General features: G+C 37.4%; 1 long non-coding RNA gene across 1 annotated transcript in view; it reads right to left on the bottom strand.

The window, feature by feature from the left end:
• Positions 1-12,727: 12,727 nt before the first annotated feature.
• Positions 12,728-14,708, bottom strand: part of LOC123522176 — a 66,579-nt gene continuing 64,598 nt past the window's right edge. Inside the window, exon 2 of the long non-coding RNA XR_006680461.1 lies at positions 12,728-12,998. This is a non-coding gene — a long non-coding RNA (uncharacterized LOC123522176). The remainder of the gene's footprint in view (positions 12,999-14,708) is intronic.

Raw genomic sequence — 14,708 nt, 5'->3', positions numbered from 1 at the left:
TACCCAGAAGAGGCAAGAAACAAACCAAGGCCAGACATCTGTGCTCCAATGTTCATTGCAGCACAGTTCACAATTGCAAGGAGTTTGAAACAACCCAAATTCCCTCTCAACCTATTTATGTGTGTAATCTTTAGATGTGTCTCCTTTAGGCAGCAGATTGATGGGTTGTGTTTTTCTAAGCCAGTCTACGAGTCACTGCTTTATAATGCCTGTGTTCAGTTCATTGATGTTTGGGGTTATTATTTCCATCTGTGGACTCTGTGATGTCATCTTGCTCCTTTTTTGTTGGGTGTTTTCCTACCTCCCTTTCTTATCAGTGCATTGTCCGTGTGTGTGTGTGTGTGTGTGTGTGTGTGTTTCATTCTTGCCTTGTTTCCACCATTGAGCCAATAATATCTTGGGGACTTTTTTCTCTTTGTTGTCCTCTGGGTGGAGTTTTTTGATGTGATGATCTCTTATTTGTATTTGGTGTGTGTTGTTCTTCTGCCCATACTGGGTTGGCAAGGTTCTTTTGTAGGGTTAAGTTTCTTTTCACGTATTCTCTGAATCTTGATAGATAATTTGACTAGATGGAGTATTCTTTGGTTTCTGTTATTTTCCTTCAATTTTCAGAATGTTATTCTACTTTGTCCTCTTCTTCAGTGTCCTCTGATAGGTCTTCTTATTTGGGTGCCTTTATCGGTGACTGCGTTTTTTTCCCCTAGCTGTTTTTATGATTTTATCCTTTTCTTCAAAGTTGGCTAATTTAACTGTTATGTGCCTTGGTGACTTCTTGGGATTTCAGTCTAGCTGGTGTTCTTTCGGCCTCCTGAATTGCTGCCTGTTTTTCATTTATTAGGCTGGGGAATTTTTCTCTGAGAATTCCATTGTTATTTTTGCCATTGACTTCATCACGGTGTCTTGTTCTGGTTGTCAGATTATTCTAATCTTGTTTCTCTGCATAGCATCACACCTGGCTCTCTTTTCTTCAACTTCACTGATTACCTTTTTTGACTTGCTTTTCCATTTGTTGAAATGTGCCTTGTCATCCTCTAAGTTGCTGATTTGGTTCTCTGCCTCCTTTTTAGTGCATGGCCTTTATCTCCTCTACTATTTCATCCTTTATATGTATTGCTTCCCTCATGTACTGTATGACTCCAAGCCTAATTCTGAGGATTTCTTTCTGTGGCAGATCTATGTCTGCTTCTTCTGTGCATGTCGCTAGGTTCAGGACTTCTTCTGACATTGTCTTTTGTTTCTCCTGATTTTTCATTGAGGTTGTTTGGGCTGTTTGCATTGTGTTGTTTTAGAGGAGCCTGGTGCCATTTTCCAGAGTCAGAGATCAGTGGGCTCTTTCTTTGGGAGACTCATAGGAATGCTTTTTTGAATTGCCTGCAGCTAACTGCTCTGGGGGTTCGGGCCACTGCTTTATCCTCCCGTGGTTTCACTCTTTCCAAAACCAACCAGTATTCTGTTATTTGGAGGGAAAGTTGGATGGTCCTCTCAGGAGATGCTGATTGGGTGGTTGTGGGCCCGTGAGATGGCTCTGTGCTGGATGATCTCACAGGTGGTGTACCTATGGTGACTTGGAGCAACTTAGAAGACATGTTTTGGGGCCCGCTGTAATAGGAGTGTTGTGGAGGGTGGGAGGGTGTGCCCACTTTGGTTAAGGCACCTCAGATGGCGAGAATTTCTCTAGTTGGCAAGATCGCTGAAGAGGTCAAGTAGAGGTTCCTGAAACAGCCTGGAATGCTGGGGAGGGCTAGAGGAGCTGCCTTAGGCTTTGTGAAGCATTGAAGAAGATTGTTACAAGTTCCCTCAGCTACATGTAGGGCCAAGGAGGATTGGCAGGGGATCCCCCAGCTACATGGAGTGTTGTTGAAGGTGGGCAGGTGTTGCCCCAGCCAAACAGAGCACCACAAGAAGCGAGCGGGAGTTACCCCAGCTGCTATGAGGGCCTTGGAGGATAGGCAGGAGATCCCCCATCCATTTGGAATGCAGCAGAATGCGGGCAGGATTTTCCCAGGTAGGTGAAAGGCCACACGTACATACAGAATGCAGGCAGGAGCTCTCCCTGTTGTGTGAATGGCAGGTGGAATTGCCCTGGGTGGTGGGGAGTCCCCTGGAGACTGGCAGTGTTATATGAAAGGAAAGAGGGGGGCAGGTGGGTGGGAACTGAGCCTTCCACCACTGTGGCAGGAAAGAGAGAAAAGAGGGAGAAAATAAAGAAATAGATGACCCCTAACTGCCTGACTGTGGGACTCAAGGGGTTTAAACCCTGTCCAACGGCAGTGGCAGCTCTGACTGTGTTGAAGTAAAGCCATTGCTCGAGCCAAAGTAGCCTAGTGCTGGCCATGACTGTGGCTGGGCCAAAGCTAAGCCCAGCTGGCCTTCACAGTGGTAAGCCAAAAGCCCACAGCTCTTCAAAACCTAGTGGATCTGTGCCTACTTATTTTTCTGATGCTCCTCCTGTGATCTGGATGAGTGGACTTTTCCTCTCAGAGGCGCTCCTGCATTGATTTCCATGGAGTCCATGGTCACCATCTTGCTGAAACCTTGATGCTGTAAGTCTTCAGGGAGTCAGATTCCTTCATCTTTCTCTCAAGAAGTAGGGGGTGCATTTGAATTGACAACCCATTGGTTGGCAGCCCATTTCTTATATGACAGTGCCTCCAGTTCACATTCCCAGGGAAGCCCCACCTCATAATAGGATAAGTACCAAGAATTTGCAACCTTCCTGAGTCTTCTTAGCCAGTAAAAATGTTGATTATTCTACCAATATTATGGAACCCATATTATAACTCTCATTCTAGGCACTGTGATTAAAATAGTTTCAAACAGTGTAACAAGCTGCTTGTTCCTTTTCAGGTTTCATTTTACTGGGGAAAAGGACAATAAGAACTCATAGTGTATTAGGAGGATACAGGGGCTATAGGTAGACTGTGTCCCAGGCTTCCTACTGCCTTTTGTCTTCCTGTAATTAGGAGAGTGTAATACCTCTCAAAAGCATTTTGATTTGGATGACAGTTAATTTGACCATCCTAGCTATGCAGAAAGGTGAAGCTTGGAAGGGTAGAGAGAGTATTGGGGGCTACGTTTATAATAGGATAGCCACTGAGAGAGGGACACCGAAATCATGGTCTGAAAAAAGGTAGACAAGTAAGCTATGTTTCAGTTTAGGAAAACAATTTAATTTACACATTAAAAACAAAGGAAATGTATTTTGTGTGCATTTCTTTCTAGATCAAAGCATAGCTTTTCCCTATCTTTTAAACTAGTGTATTCTGTAAGGAATTTGACTAATCTGAGAGATTCAGATCCATGAAAGCTGAATTTAAATGTCACATATAAGTCAGCTATAGTGTTGTTTTTTTTAGATGAAGTACATCCAGACAGGCAATATGCTTAATTAAAAAGAAACCAGGACGTTTTTTAGTCACGTGTAGATTTTGGAGCATATCATCTCTGAAATTTTTAAAGAAGATTGTTGAAAAGTATATGAGTGTATTCACAAGAGGGTGTTAGCGGCATCTGAAAGGAAGGGCACAGTAATAGTCCACTCTCCAGGTACCTTCAAGAGTCTACTTAGGAGTTTGTTTAGGAAGCAGTTTTGAAAATTACTTTTCTTTTGGTTTCCTCTTTTTATCACCACCCTCTCCCTGCTCCTTACAGTACCTGCAGCAGCTGTAGCAAGGTCTCACTTTAATGGTGCTTTACATTAAAGTATGAACTTCTAAACTACTCCATACAAATCAGTATGTCTTAGTTTAATGCCCTGTGTTAGTCTGGGTAGACTAGAGAAATTCATAGACACTCACTCATATGTGCATAAGAAAGAGCTTTATATACAAGAGCAATTGAATATTAAGAAAACATCCCAACCCAGTCCAGATCAAGTCCATAAGTTCAATATTAGCCCATAGGTCTGATACCATGATGCTGAATGTAGGAAGATCAAGGCCAGTGGGTGGGGAGTCTTGTGGATCCAGTGGCATTGTAAGCTCTCAGTGCTGGCAGGGGTCTCAATGTGGCTTCTCTGGCTCCAAAACTTATGAGCTATATTAGCTTGGTGCCATGTGTTTTGTCAGTAGAGTATTTCTCAGGGAGTGAGGAGAGAGAGAGAGAGAGAGAGAGAGAGAGAGAGAGAGAGTCTTCCATCCCCAAGGAGGAAATATAGGAATTCCCAGAATCCTCAGGGGAAGGCTTTGCCCACACAGAGGCCACATTGGCTATTCAATGATTGACAGGCTACACTCCACCCCTTCACTCATAATCCTTTCAAATTGACAACTGATTATATAACTACCACATGCCTATACATATAAATCATAAGATTATTCAAGGGGTTATGTGGAATACATAGGTAATCCATGTCAGTCAGTCCTGCACAGGACCTGGCCCATAAGATGCTCTTTTCATTGTTCCGAAGGACCAGTTAGATCTCCTGAGCACAGATTTTGGCTATGTTTCTTATGTCAATAAACTGGACAAAATCAATCGTTATATGAATCAGCTTTCACATCCTGAAAATAATGTTAATCACAGTTTTCCTTATTTAAATTTATTTGGACAACTGCTTTCAAGATTTTTCTGTGTTTTTCTTAAAATACCCAGCTAGCGGTGTACATTATGTGATTTTCCCAATGCTGATGTTTCTTTCCTTGAATGTAGTCTTTTCTTTGCTGAATCACTTTGGGCTTTCTTTCCAAATCTAGTGATATAATGTCTGCCATTTGATGTCACCTAAGTTTCCTTGAAAAGACTGAATATTCACTCCTGAGATGTAGTCAATTAACATGGCCCTTCCAGCCATCATTTCTTAGGTGTTGTATTACAGATTCTGACCTCTATCCCTGAAGCTATAATCCAATTTTAGTTGGAGGTCTGTTCTAAAAAATCAGGGTAGAAATAATTTTGACTGAAGACATATTCTAAATGTATTTATTCCTCTAAAGTGTAATCATCATAAATTTGGAGAAGTTTTGAAGCATTTCACTTGATTTTCTCCCCTTTTATTTAAAAATCAACTCCAATCTATGCTTATATTCCTGAAAAGACAAATCAAATTATATCTCACCTGTAGATGTTTATACCACCTATGATGTTCATGAAGGAACTCTAGTGGTATTTTGGTTAAATATTTGACTGCTAACCAAAAGGTCAACTGTTTGAACTCACCAGTCACTTTGTGGGAGAAAGAAAAGTCAGTATGTTTATTTAAGGTTTGCAGTCAAGAAAGATCTATGGGACAATATGCTCTGCTATTAGTTGGTTCAATGACAACTAACTCAAAGGCAATTTAAAAAATAGTCATCATAAACTAATAGCTACTACTAGCATATTCAAAATATTTCATTTCCATTAAGCACTTTTCCCCCCAGTCTTTGCATATTATTTTCCTCTTTTAAGGTGAAACATATTTGACCCCACAGTCGATTTAATTCCCTCTAAAAAATTCCCCATCCTGAATTTAATTTTCAGGAAGAGGAAAAGTGTGGGCTGTATCCTTTGCAAGGAGCAGTAACAGCAGTGGATTTATTCAGACAGAGGGCCTTTGTCTTTCTTCTAGGGAGCATGGAAGGGCATCAGGCCATAATGGGTGAAATGGTCAATCAATGTTTGGCTAGAGGAAGCCGTGAGTGAAGCATAGGAGAATGGCCTTCCTACCTGCTGATGTCACACACATTGTACTTGGTCATGCTTAAGGGCACCAAGGAATTTTGCTTGAAGTGACTGGGGAGTTACTCACACCAGCTTGCAAGCATTAAATATGTTTCACTTGCTTAGAAGAATGCTTTCTCTTGGTTGGTGAAAATCTTATGCTTAGAAGGTGATTTAAAAAAAAAATCATTGTATTGGGGCCTTTTACACCTCTTATACCATAGAAGATGATTCTTTAACTGTCACAGGTTAGAGTGAAAAGGACTTGAAGTGAAGAACAACGTAAATCACACCAATAATTAAGATATAAGTGAAGTCATTTTTCCCTTTTGGCAAATGATTTGTTTTAATTTGATTATTATTTCTTCCTATTTGCTATGCTAGATTTAAAGAAACAAATAAGAAAGGAATAGAAAGTTGGTTTTAATGTTCAACTCAAGTATATTGCTATACTTGTAAGGGATGACAATAACTAAATGCTTTCTACTTTCTCCTTTAGGGATATAGAAGGATGCCAACTCTACGTGTAGCCCATTTTATCAAGATGAAGTATAGCATATTAAAAAAAAAGCAGAAACAGTTTTTCTGATCTCTGAAGGCCTCACACTTTCAGTTAAATATATAACCCATAATGAGGATGTGAGATAATTTTTCAGACCTTTTACAGTGTGTGTGTAGATGGATGATTTAATAGGCACTACTACTAACTTCTCTGTAACTCCTCAGTCTCTTCTGTGTTGGCCTTGGCCATCCATCAGAATTAGACAACGAATCATAATTCATTTGAATTATACAGGTCACTCCTCATTATACTGACAAAAAGACTATGGATAGAAAGTTTATTAAGTTCAGAGATTGATGGTTTTTGAGAGCTGGAGTCTGTCTGCATCTTATGAATACTTTGTAGCTCTCACTTTTAATGGCTAACATGGGGAAGTCCTCCCTAGGCACCTGCTGCTAGATGACACAGGCATTAAGAAAGGCTCTCAATTAAAACTAACAAAAATCAAGTTGCTCCGTTTCCTGGGGATAAATTCAAACAGTTTGGGAATAAAAGTTTTTCTCTTGAATCAAACTCAATAAATTTGTTCAGATTTAGAAATGTTCGCCTTGTCTCCCTTAGAACACCTAGTGGGCACATTATAATTCTAATAAAATTTACTAAATGCATGAGATCAATATATTTTTATCAGAATTTATAGTGTAATTTAACGCCTGTTTTATCATACACAAACGTTTTTTAAGTAATCATTTTATTGGGAACTCTTACAGATATTATAACATTTTATATTTCAAAGACCAAGTATAATTTTACAAATGCTACCGCCATCAATTTCAATACATTTTCTTTCTTCTTGAACTCTTTGATACCAGATGCCCTTTATCCCTTCCCTTCCCTCCCCCACCCTACCCCCCAGGAAGCCTTATTGTTATATGTCATGATTATTATTTGCCGTATCTTACACCATCCTATGTATCCATTCACCTGTAATTCTGTTACTCCTTCCCCTTGAGTGGGGTTATACAGTCATCATTGCTATCAGTCCCCCGCTCCCCTCTACTGTATGCTTGCCTGTATGATATCATTTTTCCTTTCTTTCTTTAGGGTTACAAGATGACATTAATATGGCATCTTTTTAGGACAGAAGAGGTAAGACAAGTTTAGTTTGGGCATGAAGGTCAGTGTTACCACATTAGTGTGAATATTCTACCTATAAAGTAGAAAACATAAAATCACCAAAACCTTTCTGTTTATGAATGTTTTTTATAGACACTTTATATAAATGAAATACTAAAAATAAGTGATATTTTCTGACTGCCTTCTCTCACATTTCAAAATGTTTTCAAGGTCATGCATATTGTACTATTTTAATTTTGGGGTGGTTATTGTTGCTGGAAACTATTTACTTGCATGAATATACCACATTTCCCTCATTCATTGATAGACATTGGGGTTATTTCCACTTCCGGTTATATTATAGATTTAATTGTGATCCTTCAACTCGAGCTTGGCCCCACTAAAAGAACTGATACAACTCTGATATCTATTCCTGTGAATATCATCCTGTTTGGAAATAAAGTTTTCTGCATAAATGTGTATATATATATACATATATATATATATATTCCTAGACCTAATCACACACAATATACATGTCACTATTCTAATATGCGATTTATATATATTATTTATATGTATATATAAATATATTCTAATATATATCCTAATTGGGTGAAAGACTGGACTTTCTGCTTCTTTAAATAGTTACAGTCTCAGAAACGCACGGGGTCGCTCTGAGTCAGCATTGACTCTCCCATAGTGAGGAATCTATTTACTTTTGTACTGTCGAAAGAGAAACTCCAATCCAGATTCCTGCAAAAACTGCGAGGATCACCAAGAACTAAAGAAAGTCTTGAGCTTAAAACCTGATTTGGGTTTTTAGCTTCCAGAACCATGAGAAAACAAAGTGATGTTCTTAAACTCTCTCATTTGTGTCACGTATGTTACAGCATAATTATATGGCATAGCTATGTAGCTAAACTAAGACAGGTTGTTATGAATAATACTGCTGTCAACCTTCATGGACAGGTTTGTGTGTTGACGTATGTCTTAACTCTCTTGATTATGTACTTACAAGTAGACTTGCAAGTTCTGTGGTAACATTATGTTCAACTTTTTGAGAAACCATTATTCTCTTTTCCAAAATGGCTGCATAATTTTACATTTCTACTATCTATATATGAGGTTATTAATTTCTCAAATTCCATACTAATATTTGCTATTATCTATCTTTGTAATCGCCACCCCTATGAATGTGAAGTGGTAATCTCGTTGCAGTTTTGATTTGCATTTGGCTAATGGTCAATGGTAAAGAACATCTTTTTGTGTACTGATTGAATTTTCTACATCTTTTTGGAGAAATGCTTTGACCACTTTTTACTTGGGTAATTTCCTTATTATGGATTTGTTTCTTTTGCATAATCTATATAAGAAAAATGTTAAACCAAGTGTATGATTTGCAATTGCGTAGTTTGAACCTATGAAGATGACTGATGAAGTAAGAGATTCTCACAATACGTAAGTGAGAAATCATCTTGAGGCCAGACAGAGCCAGACGTAGTGCTCTGTGAAGGCTTGCCTATGAGCCAGCCTAGAGCTTTTGTGGAGATATTCACAACCAGTTCTCAAGAGCTTTATCAATTTGGATTTTTCCAAAGAACTACCTTTTGCTTTCATGATTTCCCCCCACATTTTAGTTTTCTCAGTGTTTCCAAAAACCTTTATTATTACATTTATGTTGCTTTCTTTACGTTTCCTTTACAATTTTTCCCTACTCTCTTTAGGTAAGTACTTATGTTATTAATCTGCACTCTTGTATTCAATATAAGTATTTAAAATTCTACATTTCACTTAAAACACAGCCTTAGCCGCTTCCCATACATTTTGATATATTTTTATTTTTGTTGATTCTTGATTATTTTCTCTTAGTAACAGGCAGTTTTTTATATTCTCAGCCTTATTTGTTTGTTTGTTTGTTTGTTAAGAGACTTAGTGGCACAAGAAGATAAGCACTCAGCTACTATCCAAAACATTAGCTGTGAGAGAAAGCCTTGGCAACCTGCTTCCATAAAATTACAGCAAAAATTTAAAAAATGAAACACCTGTGTGGGGCAGTTCTATCTACTCTTTCACAAGGGATCACAATGAATTGAACTTCCATGGTCAGCCACTGTCTAAAACAACTACTACCTGTTTATCAGTCAGAGTTAAGGAGCTAGAATATTTTTAAGGAAAAAAGTGCTAAGATATGCTAGGTTCCAGCAAAATTGTGAAAAGGATAGTGTTCTATATGCCAGTGTTCTGAATGGTAAATCTTTAAATTGAACATCTGCCACTGAACATCTGAGAAGGATAACTGAAGATACGATGTAAAACAAATAAGAAAATGCAAGCTGTAAGTATAGTTCATTATAACTCAAATATTTTGCAAGTCAAGGACAACCTGTAATTGGATCCTTTGTTTTGCTAATGAAATATAACATTAGAAACTGATGCCTATTCATTAAATGAATACATTATTTTATTCTTGAATTTTTACATGTATGGTTTGGAAATGTTGCCACAGTATTTTAGGTTAAGGTAGACCTATGAATATCAGGTTTGACATGAGGCCTCCATGCAGGTGTTTGAGTTACTATTCATTTTCCAATGCGTAAGAGCCTAGACCCAGCTTCAACCAGCAAGACCCTTTGTGCTGGGACTAATCAGAGAAAAGGAGGAATCAGGACAGAGAGAATTTGAACAGTTTAAAATTTTTTTAAATTAAATTGTGAAAGTATGAGAAGATATATTTAATGCCTTGAAAATTTAGTTTCTCCTAGTAATGGGGGGGATTAATGGCAGTAAATCCCATTTTTTATATTGCTGGTATATGATCTGATCCATGCTTTCATCTGGTGCAGGCTATATAACTCTTCTCAGTGAACGTGGCTAGACGATCTAACTGAAGTTCATTCAATTCAACCCAGGCTATGTGTGGAAAACAAGTGAGTTGATGAGGTAGGGCACAATGTGGTCCTTCATTAATGTTAAAAACAAACAAACAGACATTAGTATTAATAGATGTCAGAACTGACCTAAGTAGTTCTGTCACTTCTTCATTCTGCTGTTACCCCAGGCATGTTTGTTTTCCTTCTGTGTCAGTACTTTTCACATGGAAACTCTTTAACATTAAATTCTTAAGCATTAATGGCTGTATTCATCTTTGATGTCTCAGAGTGCCTAGAGCACTGTTTTGGTGTAGCAAGCACTTTGTCCATATGTGTTAAAATCAAATGAAATAGACATGCTGGCATAAAGTAGAGCAACACATATCAAGTAAATATAAAGAGCAAAGCGTAAGAAAACTACATGACAGCATTGTCAAGCTGTCTAGAGATTCGTAAGCAATAAGGTGTATTGAAACAAATAAACAAGTGACCAAATACTGTCTTAAAATGTGTTCAGAAAGTGATAAAAGCTTTAAAGGAATAAAACTCTTCTAGGTCTGAATAGTTTTCAAGTTAAAGCTATTACAAAAAAGTGCAGTGTATATGTACATTAAACTTTTTAGAAAAAGTTAATTTCATTCTATAATGAGTCACGTTACTCTGGAGCGTAGAGCTGCATAGAAAACTCGTTGAATTATTGTCATTTTCTGCTATACAATTTCTATCTCATAAAGTAACATATACAATGGGACTTAAAACATTTGATGGAAAATGGAATTAAAAGATAATGTAACTTTAAAAAAATCATTTTATTAGGGGCTCATACAACTCTTATCACAATCCATACATACATCAAGTGTGTAAAGCACATTTGTACATTCATCGCCCTCCCATTCTCAAAGACAATATTTTTTTATTAAGTTTTTGAAGTGTCCTTCAACTTGTGGCAAATTTACTAAGTAGATTTATCAAAACGTCAAACATTAGCTTCTTAGAGTTGAAAATCATAGTGAAATCAAGCGTAGTTTTTTCTTCCCATGTATAATCATTAAGATTTTTACTTGTCATGTTCTTATTCTGAAATTCGTTATATGAGCATTTAAAGGGAAATATTTTTCAATTTTTATGTGTAAAAGACATGATCTGGTTTGGCATTCTTCTTTTTTCTCAATACGGGTGTGTTGGCTTAGCCATGAAGCAGCAGTGATAGGTCCTTTAGACTTTTAATTGTGAATTTAAAAAAATTTATGAACTAAAATTTTTGCTCCACACTCGAAGCCATTCTTAGAAATCCATAAACAGCAAGCATTTATAGAAAACAGACATGATTGTTGAGACAGTTTCTCCTTTTTCTAGTAGCAACAAGAATGAGAATTACTAAAAGTATTACTAAATGGCCTTAATAATTGCATCTTGTTCATAATTCAATGTTTACTTATTATTTCAACTTGGATTGAAGGTTTTTAAAAATATAACTAAAAAATTTAACAACATTGACAACCCCCTGGCAATTTAATAAAGAAAAAAAGGAGTTGAAAATATCATGAATAAGAAATGAACCAGATGACATCACAACAAAATCATTCAAAGGAAGAAAGATAATTGCATGCTACTCTGAAGGCTGACACTCCAAAAAGGTTAAAATCCTGGAAGAAATGGACACATATCCAGAACCCAATTATCTCCATAAACGAAAATACTCACATTGAAAACCTTCATAGATCTACAACACAAGAGGAGATAGATTAGGTCAGAATAATACTGTGAAAAACTGAAGGGGGAATTTGGGCAATGATTTTTCTGAGAAAGGGCTAATCTCAAAAATCTTGAAAAAACAGCAACACCTCATGAAGAAGGAAACAAACAATCCAATTTAGAAGTGGAGAAGTATATGAGGAGACAATTCACCAAAGATGACGTCCATGACTGAGGAACATTTGCAGAAACTCTCGTGATCACTGGCCATTCAAAATGCAAATTAAAACAATAATGATAGACCATTTCACACTGTTACTGAGAGAAAAGTTTAAAAAGAAAACAAACTAACTGCTGGAGGGGATGTGGAGAGATTTGAACTCTCATACACTGCTGGTGGGACTGTAAAACTGTGCAACCACTATGGAAAGTGGCATGGTGCTTCCTCAAAAAAAACGAGAAGTGAAATAGCATATGATTCAGTCATCTTCCCACCAGTATATAGCTTAATTAAAGTAGTAAGGAACAAAACATGAGCAGAGACATGCACACTCTTGTTATTGCAACACTATTCACAACAGCAAGAAGATGGAAACCACCTAAAGGCTTGTTGTGGGAGGGATGGATGAGGAGACTTTAATACACACATATAGTGAATAGTATGTATCCCTAAATAATAATAATGAATCTTATAAAACCTCCTGGCATGGATGAATTTGGAAGATATTATGTTGAGCGGTTAGTCAATCCCGTGAAGACAAATGCTGCAGGTGATCACTCTTATACAAGAAACAAATCAAAACCAAAACCAAACAAAAAATCAAGAAAAATGGGTTTCACATCAAAGGAAGCAGACTTTGATAGTTCCTGGGAACCCAGGTGAATGAAGAGGGGAAGAAAATGAACGTTAAAATTTTATTTTTTAAAAAGATACATAGATATAAGCAGAGATAAATAATATACATAGGGAAAGGGATAACACATTGCGAAGAAAACAATGAAGATAGATGCATAGATAGTTCAAGAACACAAGAAAAAAAAGATATACTAAAACCAACAAAAAGGTTCTTAGAGATGTCCCAAGACACTCAACTGAGCACCTCAGGTCTGAATTTGAATGGTCTTGGCTTCTTTGGACGGCCCCAGACTGGAATGAAGTGCTCCCCTCAGAACTACAAAATAAAAAGGAAATAAAAGTAAAAATTACTGGGTTGATAGGGAGCAACTGAAACTCTCATATTGCTGGTGGAAATGCAACGTGGCACAACTACTTTTGAAGATAGTTTGGCGGGGTTTTTGCTTTGTTTTTATTTAATGTACATTGCCATAACCCAACAAGCTCACTCCTAAGTGTTTACTCAAGGGAAATGAAAACACATGTTCAAACGAATCTGGTATGCAAATAAATTTTTAAAAGAAAGATAAGAGAGAAAAATAGAAAGCACACATAAAATTAAAATACTGATATAACAATAATCACAATAAGAACATATAAATAGATTAAACTGTGATCGCATTGTTAACAATAATTAAAGTTAAAGATCAAGTAAGGTGGATTTTGAGACACATTTTCTTATTTTCAGGACTTTAATATTTTCAACTTAAATATTACTAATTTTATTACTTTAGAAAATCTTTCATTATATTATACATTTAGGCCTATTTTCTGCACCATTGTGCATGCTATATCACGCTGAGATATAATTCATTACTTCAAATGGTCCTAGCCATAGTTCTCCCTATTGTAATATTTTAAATTATAACCTCTACATCTGCCATTTTTAACCCCATTTTAGAGTGAGTTGTCTGCTGTTCTGAGGAGACAGGAGTAAACAAAATTGCCATCGAGTTGATTCCGACTCATTAAGATCCAACAGGACAGAATAGAACTGCCCCTGTGTGTTTCTGAAACGACAAACCTTTAAGGGTATAGAAAATCTCATCTTCCTCCTTTGGAGGGGCTGGTGGATTTGAATTGCTGACCTACGGTTATCAGCCCAAGATGTAACCCACTGTGCCACAAAGGCTGTAGAGACAGTGTGAGGGGTGGGATTCACTTGGAGTCTCCACCTTACTAGAGGGTGTGATTCAAAGCATCATTCTTGACTTCCTTGGGGGTCTACTCTGCCAAATCAAACAAACAAACAAACAAACAAACAAACAGCCCAAAACCCCAAGTTCACTGCCATAGAGTCAATGGTGACTTACAGTGACCTCCTATGGGTTTCTGGGATTCTAACTATTTACTGGAGTAGAAATCTCAGGCTTTCTCCTGCGAAGCTGCTCATGACTTCAAACTGCTGACCATGGGGATCACAGCCCAACACATAACTACTACACCACCAGGGGCTCTAGTCAAATGTAACCAACATATCTCATCAAAGCCATTTTTGCTATAACCTACTTTACCCAACTCAGCACATGCAGAAGCAAGGAGACTGGCTTGCTCTTGAGTCTCAGGGTTGACTCAGAAGGAAAAAGTTGTGTTAGAGTAACAAAAATGATCTTTTTTGGATATTTTGCTTCTTGCTTGAGACTCTGCAACTGGCTTGCCTCTTTCTGACCTTGGGTTTTGGGGACTTGAGTTCAACCTAACACCTGACCTGACTTCACTTGCTTCTACAGTTTTGTAAAGAGGAGGATCTTCCAGATGGAAGTCTGAACTTTGGATGTGTGGTTTCCTTGCATTCATAACATGGGAGCCATTTCGCTAATGGTTTACGAATACTGGGAGACATTGCAGGGAATTGCAAGTCCCTGGGATGGGAGGGAATATGCCAAGGAGAGAAGTAGTGGTCAATGTCAATAATAATGGAGTGGAATAGCATTTTGGAAATATTGGATATTTGAGACATCTCTGATCTCCACATCATTGGTATTAA

This window comes from Echinops telfairi, unplaced genomic scaffold (genome assembly GCF_000313985.2).
Source record: "Echinops telfairi isolate 266 unplaced genomic scaffold, ASM31398v2 ScPeMD7_3533;HRSCAF=4204_0, whole genome shotgun sequence".
In the NCBI taxonomy this organism is placed as follows: Eukaryota; Metazoa; Chordata; class Mammalia; order Afrosoricida; family Tenrecidae; genus Echinops; species Echinops telfairi.
Note: the sequence above shows the minus strand (reverse complement) of the source record. Positions and strands in the feature narration are given on the sequence as shown.